The 10,532-nt window shown below is 44.4% G+C and overlaps 1 protein-coding gene across 1 annotated transcript in view; it reads left to right on the top strand.

Moving 5' to 3' along the window:
* ZNHIT6 (zinc finger HIT-type containing 6) overlaps positions 1–10,532 on the top strand; it is a 106,700-nt gene that overhangs the window by 89,036 nt on the left and 7,132 nt on the right. The window lies entirely within an intron of this gene.

The raw sequence follows: 10,532 nt of genomic DNA, 5'->3' as shown, positions 1-10,532 counted from the left end.
GCCTTTTACCCCATCTGGACCTAGGTTTCCTCACATGAAACGCAAAGAACTCCGTCTGGAGCCATCTCTAAGATCGCTTCTGGCACTGACAGTCCAGGATTGTGCCATCCTCCAGCCTGGAGAGGTTATTTGCTGCCAGCTACTGTTGACTCTTGGAACTTCTGTTCCCAAGAAACTGATTCCAGACTCTACCAGCTCTAAAAATCCTTGGCCCTTGCATTCTATACTGTTCTTTCTAGAATCAAGAGTGCAGCTTTTGCTCAGACTTGGGTTCAAAACCACGGAGTCAGTAAGAACCTCCTCCCATTTCAAGATGAATTCAAGAACCAGAGTCCTTCCTAGGGTAGGTAGATCATATTTCTTGTGTGTTTGCTCTGTCACCTGCTGTTTGCTTATCTTCTGTTCAATCATTCGGGGTGAACATTCCATTTTTTGCCCTCTTCAGATTCCAGCCAGTTGAGCTTGTAGGCCCCTAAGAAAACTTTCCCTGTGGGCATTTCTCATCTCTATTCTCTTTTTTTAGAGAAGTTTCCAGGAAGGAATGTGGAATACAGCCAAACAGAGTGGTAGGCAGTTATTCGGGAGTGGCCTCCCCTGGCCCCTGGGCCAGAGAAACAGCAGCCCCTGGTGATATAGACTGAAAGTTGACTCTGGCCCTGGTGGACCGTCCTTTGTCCTTAACTAGCTGAGGGAGTATGTGGTCCTCCTTTGTACCTTTCCCCTTTGTCTGCAGTGGGTATATAGCACCTTTCAGTAAGTACCAGACTGAAAAGTCACTGGAAACATGCCTTACACAGTACTCTTACTCAGCAAAGAAAATCTTTACGAAGAAATTAAATGGAATATTCTTTCTGGACTTGGATAAGGTTTGTTTTCAACTTCTCCCATAAGCTCTTTACTCTTCTTTTATATGCTTATTCTCTCTTTCTCTCCTTCCATGTTCTAAGTGAAAGCCAGGGGATGATTTCTGGATTATCTTGAGTTTTGAGTACATTTTTGCTGCTAAAATGACTAAATGAGATCGGGATACCCTGCAGCCACTAATTGGTTACAGGTTGTCAGGTAGAGACGAGCTCTTCTGGGAGGCCCATGCAGTGAAGCCTTCCAGAAGAAGGCCTTTGTGGGGAGAAGGAACGCAATGGGCCAAAGGGAGAAGCATGGTATTATTGTGGTAAAGCAGAGTCTGCCATAGGTCACATCCTTTCCTCCCCCTCTTCTGCTGGACCCACTGCAGGCAGCATGTGGTGCTTGGGAAAGGCCTTTCTGGAAAGGCGAACCACAAGAATGCAGTCCTGCATGTTGCCTCCTGAGCCACTCAGGGCAGTGATGATTGGCCCCACGCGAATGTGCCGATTGGTTCTGCTGCTTAACAGCTCATATCTGGAAATAGATACTCAGGTCATTGCCAAACTAAGGATGGGGGGAGGTGGAGGACTGATTTGACAGGGATTTCAAATTCATAAGTGGGCAACCCAAGCTGAACAGTGCGTCCAACTTTGCCCCGTTAGTATGTTGTTCCTACCTTGTATGTGACATTTCCTTTCCCAAACTGGTATTTTGCCCTGAATCGTAGGGCATAAGAGTGCAAACAAACAGATGGTATACATTAGCTACATCTCTTTTCTTAGGCCCTTTGCTGATATTAGTTAAAGCTGCTTAGCTCTTTACTTGGAAGTAGTTTTGACTCCACTTTAGAAGTAACATTTGCAAAGGGAATGCAAACCAGTGCTTTGTCATGATTCCTCATGTTCGGGGAATTCGAGATTTGAGTTCTTGGCTGAGTGAAGGAGGCCTCAAAAAGCATGCCTTACCGAGCTGTGGCTGCAGAGATGCTGATCAGAGGGCAGGGCTCCTGGGCCTTTCTCCCCTCCGCTCGTTCCGATGCAACTTTCTGCACAGACCTCGACACGAGGCTGCTGGTTTTCATCACTTCTTCAGCTGGAGGTGAATTTTGGCTAGTTGCGGACTCTTTAAGGCATTTACAAAGCCACCGAGAGGAATTCAAGGGTCGTAAGGGAGAGCTAGAGAGACTGGGCATACCACACACAAGACCTCCAAGCAGCGGGGACCGTCTCGGCAGCAGCAGCAGGCCTTTAACTTATTCAAGGATATTGTTCCATGTCAGCTGCAGTTCAGTGACATGGATGAATCTCACCAGCATAAGGGGGCATGGAATGAGCCAGACACAAGAGTATGTGCAGTCTGATGCTTTTCATAAATACTCCATAAACAGATGAACCTAGTCTGTTTAGAACCCAGAAAAGCGGATACCCTTGGTGAGGGGATGAGTAGTGTCTGGAAAGGAGCCGGAGAAGGATTTCCAGGGAACTGGTAATGTTCCATTTCTTGACCAGGGTGCTAGTTATCCAGGTGTGCTCAGTTTGTAAAAACTTATCCAGCTGTAAGCTTACAGTATATACACTTTTGTGTATGTACATTATATTTCAATAAACAGAATTTACTAAGAAGCAGGTCTATGTACAGTGACGTGAAACTATCTCTAAGGTATATAGTTAAGTGGGAAATACGCAAAACAGCAATATGTAGAATATGCTATTCATGGTGTACAAAATGCACGTAGGCATAATTGTGTATGGAAGGAAACTGGGAAGAGCGGCTGCCCTGTGGTGCCTGGAGACAGATGTAGGAGGAGAACTTGCTTTTTACTCTATGTCTTTTTGTGCCTTTTTGTACACAATGAGTATGAGTATAACATTAAAATAGAGTTGAAAATTACTCATTAAAATATTAATTAAAGAAGCCATTATGCTAAGTGAAATAAGCCACAGAAGGACACGTGCTGTATGATTTCACTGAAATGAGGAACTTTAGAGTAATCCAATTCATAGAGACAGAAAATAGAATGGTGGTTGCCAGGGGCTGGAAGGAGGAGGGGATGAAGAGTTTTTGTTTAATGGGTCCAGAGTTTCGGTTTGGGAAGATGAAAGAAAGTTCTGGAGATGGATGGTGGTGGTGGTTGCACAAGAAAGTGAATGTACTTAATGCAACTGAACTGTATACTTAAAAATGACTGGGGGCACTTGGGTGGCTCAGACAGTTAAGCATCTGAGTGTTGGTGTTGGCTCAGGTCATGATCTTACGGTTCATGGGATCGAGCCCCGAGTCGGGCTCTGCGCTGTCAGCATGGAGTCTGCTTGGGATTCTCTGTCTCTCCCCCTCTCTGCCCCTCCCCCACTGGTGCTCTCTCTTACTTTCAAAATAAATAGACCTTTTTAAAATGACCAAAACGGTAAATTTTATGTTGTGTGTATTAAAATTGAAAAATATATTAATTAAGGCTAAACAGTCATTTTTAAATGAAGGTAAATTTATATGTGCTGACTCAGTCATTTGCAAGCTGTGTGACCTTAAGAAGTTACCTGCCTGTGGCTCCATCTCTTAGTTTCCTATTCTAAGATAGTATTAGTGCCTATCTTATGGGGTGGTTGTAAGAACCACAGGAAAGAATACATGTAAAAAGCTTAGAATAGTCCTTGCGACATAAGTGCTTAAGAAATGTTATTATTATCATCATCATCATTTGTGGCAGGATTCTCTGTGTTATGCCTACCATCCCATTTATATTTTGGGGAAGAATCTGTACGTGCGCACACAGGTGCCCCTAACGTGTGCCTGCTTGCATCCATCACATATCTTTCAAATACCTTCATTGTGCTAAGGGTTGGGTAGACAGTGGTGAGCATAGACTGTTGGGGCAGGATGGTGATGGTGACAGGATTCCTGTTTAACTAGAGAGGTCACAGGAAATCTCTCTGAGTAGGTGACAATTCTGAGCAGACATTAGCAGAATACTGAAGGAGCCAGCTTTCCAAAGACTAGAAGAGCTTAACTGACAAGGGGGAAGTAGACTATCACAAGATCCCAAGTTTGAAGGCCTCTTGTATAAGGCGGAAAGTAGTATGAGAGGAGATTGGAATGCACATAGAAAATTCTAGAAAAATGGGGATTAAACTGTTAAGAGTGGTTTCTGCTGAGGAGTGGGTCTCAGGAAGGTATGGGGAGGAGGGTGTGGAGTGGAGAAAAGGAATTGTACTTTTCACCTCATTTCCTTCTACACTGAATTATTTGCCATAAGCATGTATTTTATTATTTTTTTAAAGCTGGTTAATAAAAAATTAAGAAATTTTAATGATTAATAGTAAGGAATCTAATAACCTTTCTTCTTTCAAGAATCACCTCGTCTCAACTCTCCAGTTTCTTTGCACGAAATGAGAGAGTCATGTAATTTGTATCTGCTCATTGGTCTGAAAATAGGGCAGACGTGGCCTTCTCTTATCTATTCGGCCATCTTTTTCTTTGAACAGGGAATACTATTCTTCAATGCCTTTCAGTGAAATCCTTGAATCATCTCTTCCATTGGGAGTATTTTTACTTAAAAAAAAAAAGGCTTCCAAATTCATGGAGGATTCTTACCTTGTGGTCACAGCAGTGACAGACTCACACGGAGGCAGGTGCCTGCCTTTTCCAACTGAGTGGAAGAGGAGAGGCAAAGAGGAGGACTGAGAGGCTGAAGTAGAAGGAAGAAATCAAGCACCATGCCCGCCAGACATCCTCAAGGTCCCACAGGGCTGAGTGCTTTCCTTCCCTGTGGCTCACTCGGGGGCCCAGTGCCTTATTGAAGTTGAGCAGGAGTGAGAGTTCCCTGGGGTGCCTGGGTAGTTCAGTCAGTTATGCATGCGACTCTTGACTTCAGCTCAGGTCATGATCTCACAGTTCATGAGTTTGAACCCCGAGTCGGGCTCTGTACTGATAGCACAGAGCATGCCTGGGATTCTGTCTCCCTCTCTCCCTGCCCCCCCCCCCCCCGTTCGCTTTCTCTCTCTCTCTCCCTCTGAAAATAAATAAAAATAAACTTAAAAAAAAAAAAAAGAGTGAGAGTGAGCGTTTCCCTGAAGAGTGTTCTGAAAGATAGAGAGAGGTTCACCTGGTGCAAACAGAATTCCAGCAATGGAAAGACTGCTTGGACTCAACTCTTTGAATCAAGGCAACTGGTGATGTGTTCCAGCTCCCAGGCAGTGTTGGTGGGAGTTTTTATCTGGAAGTCTCCTGACGTTTTCAGTCCTCTAGAGGGAACTGGAATCAGAAAAGAGGAAAACAGAGCATCTGATCTGTGCTTGGCTTGCCTTGCTGATAAATTTCATTGCCTACATGGCAGCGGGAAAAATAAGGTGGACAACCAATTTGGAACTTGGCACAGGACTATTTGTATGCCCAAATGCTCATGCTTCAGATGTCTCTTCTCTGTCCGCTGTGTTTATTCTCAGCGCATTTTGATACCCGTTTCCATCCTGGAGAAGTACTGTAGTTGAAACTTTGTCTTTGGCATCTGGCCAGGTGCAACACTTGAGTTCCTTCTCTTCCAAGTCTTGGCACTGCCCTTCCACTGTATGTCTACCATGTCTCAAGTCCTTTTCATCCAGACAACTCTATACACTGGAGAAGATGCCTTCCTTTCAGGTTTAGCTCATACAGTCCTATTCCAGGAAGACTTCCTCTGTCCCCCATCACCTTGTTTAGAAAACTCACTCTTTGCCTACCATGAGCAATAGTAGCAATAATAAACTGGTATTTATCAAGTGCCTATTGTGTGTTGGCAGTGTTCTAAGTACTTTACATGGATTAACTCATCTAGCCCTTCATCATGACTCTCTGAAGTAGGTGTGGTTATTGTCCCTGTTTACAGATGAGGAAACCGAGGCACAGAGACAAAAGCACCCATGGCTTCCTTTCTGCTCAGGATCTCTACTCTCTGACAAAGCAGGCTATTCTCTGTGCATTTAGATGGCCCCTGCCAAAGGGGCTTGGCCCTTGATGAATGATCTTCCCTTGATCTCCTTTCACATCCTGGGCAAAAAATGTGTCCCCGTATTCTTCCTGCCAGCTCCATCTGTGAAGCATGTGGGCCGATGTTTGAATAAGAATGACTAAAGGGGAAAGCGATTTTATGAACTTCAGACTGTGAACTCAAGGAAGAGAGTGAGTCAGGCCTCCACATTCCTGAAATACTTTCAGGAGGCTCAGTGACCTCAGACAATAAGAACCTGAGGCAGAGCTCTCTGGACATCCTTGGGAGGCCCTCCCACATGGTAGAACGTGAGGGGAGACACTGTGCACCTGGTTCCTATGTGCACCGTGTGGGGCTGAAGACCATTAGCCAGAGCAGCCCAAGGCTGTCCAGAGCACCTCCTCACTTTTGCCCAGGCTGTTCCCTCTGCCTGGCATGCCTCTCCCTAAGCTCTTGTCAGCTTGTCCTCAAAGGCTCAGCTGATGTGTTGCCTCCTCTGACTGCTCCAGGCAGAAGTAGAGGCTGTGCGGTCTGGCTGCACAGGGCTTTGTGTGTACCTCTCAGCCCCGAACTCCTGGTGCCTAGAGGAAATGGCTTTCAACATGTCTACCCTATACATAGTCACACATACTGAGCTTGGTGACAGCTCCACGGTTGAGGAAAAAGTCCTGTCCTGGGAGGTGGGAGATGTGGGTTCTAGTCCCATCTCTGGCCTTGACCATGCAGTGTGACCTTTCACACCTCACATTCCTCATGAATTAAAACGATTTGTTTTGATCTACCTCTCCCACAGATGGTCACTTCCCAAAGTGCAGGGACCTTTAACCCCTGATTTTGTTCTCAGTGGGAAATATGCACAATAATCATGGACAAATGTTTCTCTTCCATCCCCTTCCATACCAAGTTTAACCCCCTAGTTAGTATGGTGTACAAACTATCATCCACTAAATAAAAAAAAAAAAAAAAAAGGTGATTTGGGGGTGTCTGGGTGGCTCAGTTGGTTAAGCTTCTGACTTTGACTCAGGTCATGATCTCATGGTTTGTGGGTTCGAGCCCTGTGTCCAGCTCTCTGCTATCAGTACAAGCCTGCTTTGGATCCTCTGTGCCCCCCCCCCACTTGCACACTTTCTCTGTCCCTCTCAAAATGAATAAATAAACTTAAATAAATAAAATTTTAAGAAGACGGGTTATTTCTTTGTGTGCACGTTTCGGGGGAACAGAGCATCCAGAAGCTGCACAAGTGATACCACACAAGTGAGTCGTGGAGAATGACTCAAGATGAACCACACGGTACTTCAGGAAGCCTTCCAAGATCTTTTGAGCAGGAAAGGAGTAAAAAGGTTGTACCTGGAGCCCATCCTGTGGATGGAAAAGCTGAGAGAGTAGATCACAGGCACGAGAATTCCCTTAACAGCTGCACCCCTTTCCAAGAGGACCAGTCATTGAAGGATGGAATGAGAGCATCAAACTAAGTAGGCTGTGAGTCCTTGGCCTAAAGGCCAAGATTTAGATGCTCTAGTCCCTGATTCCTTGGGAGAAGTGCTTTCAACTGTTTCCCCACAACATTCATTAAACCTACGGAGATTGGCAACAGCACCAATGCCAAGGGAAAAGCCCTGTCTTAGAAGTCTCACCTCAGCTGTGACATGAGGAGATTGGGCTGGTAAAGAGGTTAGCTCAGGTCCTGACTCCCAGCCACTTCTGCTCTTCTGTGTCATCTACATAAACATTTCTCCAGTGACCAATCTGGCACTTGCCCCAGCCTCTATTTTTGCAATTAACGAGGCTGTCACCTCATAGTTGCACTCTCCATGGGAGGAAGGAAAAAGTGTGGGCAAATGCAGGTACATATGCACATTTTCAATCAAGCAAATGGGATTTTTATTACCTAATGAGTTTAAAATCCATTTGCAAGCTAAACAAGGGAGGTCCTCTTCCCCATCCCATTCTTGCCTCCTTTCTTGCCCACTGGCCCATCCCCATCTCCTCCTGCCCCCATGGTGGTCTTTCCCTCATTCTGGCTGACCAGCGGAAGCTGCCTCAGGAAGCTCAGCTCTGCATCCTTACTGGAGCTGCCCTGGTTCTCCTTGCTGCACCTGCCAGATGCCTTCCACAACCTCCCAGGTAGTTAATGATCTCCCCTTGGGCAGAAGAGCCCTTTAATAATTTACCAGAGTAGATAAAGAAAAAAGCATAGTTCTCTACTTGGAGGCCAGTTCAGACAGTATGGATGGGGTTAAGATTGACTTCAAGTTCAATCTCAGCTTTCTTGTGTAGGAACCCTGCCTTATAACCATGTATATAGAATCTTATCAAAACCTTCATTCAGATATTTAAACACCCCAGCCTTACCGTATGATCGGCACTTTAGGGCTCCTTCAATTCTCAGGGGAATATATATACACATATATATATATATATATATATATATATATATATATAGACACCGAAATACTCTGGGACAAAATGAGATTTAAACATATAAGGAACTCTAGAGAAAGAAAAGTTATTTTGCATTTTCTGACTTCTTGGGTTCTTTATTAGAATTTGAAAATCATTTTTTGCAGGTAATTATATATTTCACTGAGTCAAAAGTGCAGACTTTGAGAAACAGCATCGTACAGTGGTAAAAAAACAAAAAAAAAAACAAAAAAAAAAAACAAAGAAACAAAAAAACAGCAACAACAACAACAAAAGAAAACACATGCTTCGGAGTTAGAAACCTACCTTGAAATCTTATCTTCAATTAAATGTGAAACCTTGAGGAAGTTATTGAGATTCTCTGAACCTCATTTTCCTTATCTCTAAAATGAAAATAATAATTCTGTCCTTGGGCTGTTTTTCGGGAATCATAAATTTGTAAAGAATAACCTGGCACACAATAGACAATAAACGATGTGTCCTCCTCTTCCTCCTCCTCCTCATTGCCTATATCCAGAAAAAGTCCGAATTTGTAAAGCCATGAAAAAAAAAAGAACTCCCTCTCAAAAGTGTAACAATGAAACTTAATAAGGATAAATATAATAGACTGTAAGACTACGGATTCACTTGTGGCCCCCAGTGAATCACCTCCTGGTACCCAAGGAGGTGCAGTTCTCTCCCACATTGACTCTGGGTTTGACCATGTGACTTGTTTTGGCCAGTGCGACATTAGTGAGTCTGAAGCACTAGTGGGCTTAATAGATGCTTACACATCGGGACCATCCTCTTGGAACATCTCCTCTTAGAAGCCAGCTGTTTGACTGTAAAGAAGCTCAGTCTAAACAACTGAACAATGGGGAAGCCACAAGATGAGAGCCCATCTTGGACGTTTCAGCCCCCACCCAAGCTCCTGGCTCAGTGAGTCACTGCATGAATAACCACCCAGCTGCACCTAGCCAACAGACAAAATTGTGACAAATAATAAGTCCTTGTTGTTTTAAGCCATCACATTTTGGAAGGGTTACGCAAATGCCAAAGCCTAAATTTACATTAAGGAAAGGCAGTAACACAAGTAGAAGTGGTGGGTTATCCTTACAGAAGGTCATCTGAGGAGACCTTAAGATGTCAGTTAAAAATTATTATATTAATAAGTATTGACATACTGCCTAGAAATTAAATGCAAGCTTAGCCTGCTTTCATTAAACCAATGAATCGGCTGATGGACCATACAGTTATTACAGCCTGGTTACCAGGCTCTGCGCTGGTGTGTGGGGATACGAAGCAAGTGAAGACCCAATTCTCCTATATCGTGTTGTCTCTCGGATTCTGAAACTTGTCTGCACTTGTGCTGGGGGCTGGAAAGGCTAGGGAAGAAGTGCTCACTATTTAGTAGGGAAAGTGGATTCGTGAATAAAAGTGCGCTTAGAGTCCTGAAGGGAGCTGATAGGCTTCCTGGCCTTGGCACTCAGGAGAGATCTAGAGGGCTCTGTGAATCCACCAATATCCCCTTTTTAGAGGGATCTTGACAAACTCAAGTGTATCTGGAAGCAAGCAACTAGAGAATGAAGACCCGAAGACTAGACCATGTGAGGAATAATTGTACCCACTGTAAATGTTTAAGAGAAAAACAAAAAACAAACAAAGGAACAAATAGAAGAAAAGAAAAGAAAGGCTGGGAATGCAGGTAGGGATGGAGCCCATAATTGAGAGGACCACATTCATTCTGAGGACTGCCAGGAGGACAACCATTAACCGTTACTAAAAGTTATAGGGAGAAGGATTTCACATTAGTATTCAGAAGAACAGCTCACACTTCTGGAGCATGAACTACAGAAGGAGGCAGAGCGGATACCACCTCTGTGAGTAAGAAAAGCATGGGTCACTCCTTGCCAAGGATGTGGGGAAAGGGTTCTGGGGGTAGGTGGAGCCAGGAACCTCCAAGTCGCTCCCAAGTGTAGGGTCCCCCAGTTCACCTCTGGAGTTCTGTCATTTTTAGTCTGACTGAATAGTATTAAGTAAAACAGATGGTATATGCCCACCATTAAGAAGGGGGAGAATTGTCCGCCAACGATGACGGGAGACTGTGCCCAGAGATTAGGAATATGAGAATTCAAGCCTCAGAAACCCATAGCCGCTGCCTCTGATGTCTCTCACCACTTTGAAGGGATTATGAGAACTTGTGTTTTCCGGGGATTATTTATCACACCCTGGGGGGAGACTCAGAGGAGCAGGTCAGGCAAATATGAGCCTGCAGATTTCGCAAGCATGTGACAGTTTAGGATGTACAAGTGAAGAGAACTAAGCA

The sequence above is a fragment of the Leopardus geoffroyi genome, chromosome C1, assembly GCF_018350155.1.
Source record: "Leopardus geoffroyi isolate Oge1 chromosome C1, O.geoffroyi_Oge1_pat1.0, whole genome shotgun sequence".
Classification (NCBI taxonomy): domain Eukaryota; kingdom Metazoa; phylum Chordata; class Mammalia; order Carnivora; family Felidae; genus Leopardus; species Leopardus geoffroyi.
The sequence above is the reverse complement of the archived record's forward strand: the minus strand, read 5'-3'. Positions and strand labels throughout refer to the sequence as shown.